We start from the raw sequence: 315 nt of genomic DNA on the forward strand, positions 1-315 counted from the left end.
GCGCGCTTAGTTCTGTCTGAACGTAACGCGCTGTTGCGGTCCGGTGCTAAATTCCGCACGTAAACCGGTGACGTTCCTGTCAGCGGTAGCTTCAGCGGAGTAAGCACAGCCCCCTAGGAAGGTAGTCGCGTTTGTCCCAATCCTGCCGAAGCGTCCCGCTACCTTCATCCCATTTACGAGGCCCTGTTGCAGCCTTCAGGCAGCTTGACGTGCTGCGGTTCGGGTAGGAACGGCTCGGTGTCGCGCAGCGCGCACCGGCCGTCTCAGCAAGTAGCGCCGTGCGGCGGCGAAGCCGCGGCCGCGGGAGGTGCTCGT

General features: G+C 63.5%; 1 protein-coding gene across 1 annotated transcript in view; it reads right to left on the reverse strand.

The window, feature by feature from the left end:
- ADAMTS6 (ADAM metallopeptidase with thrombospondin type 1 motif 6) overlaps window positions 1–315 on the reverse strand; it is a 246,452-nt gene that overhangs the window by 196,000 nt on the left and 50,137 nt on the right.

The sequence above is a fragment of the Meleagris gallopavo genome, chromosome Z (assembly GCF_000146605.3).
Source record: "Meleagris gallopavo isolate NT-WF06-2002-E0010 breed Aviagen turkey brand Nicholas breeding stock chromosome Z, Turkey_5.1, whole genome shotgun sequence".
Lineage (NCBI taxonomy): Eukaryota > Metazoa > Chordata > Aves > Galliformes > Phasianidae > Meleagris > Meleagris gallopavo.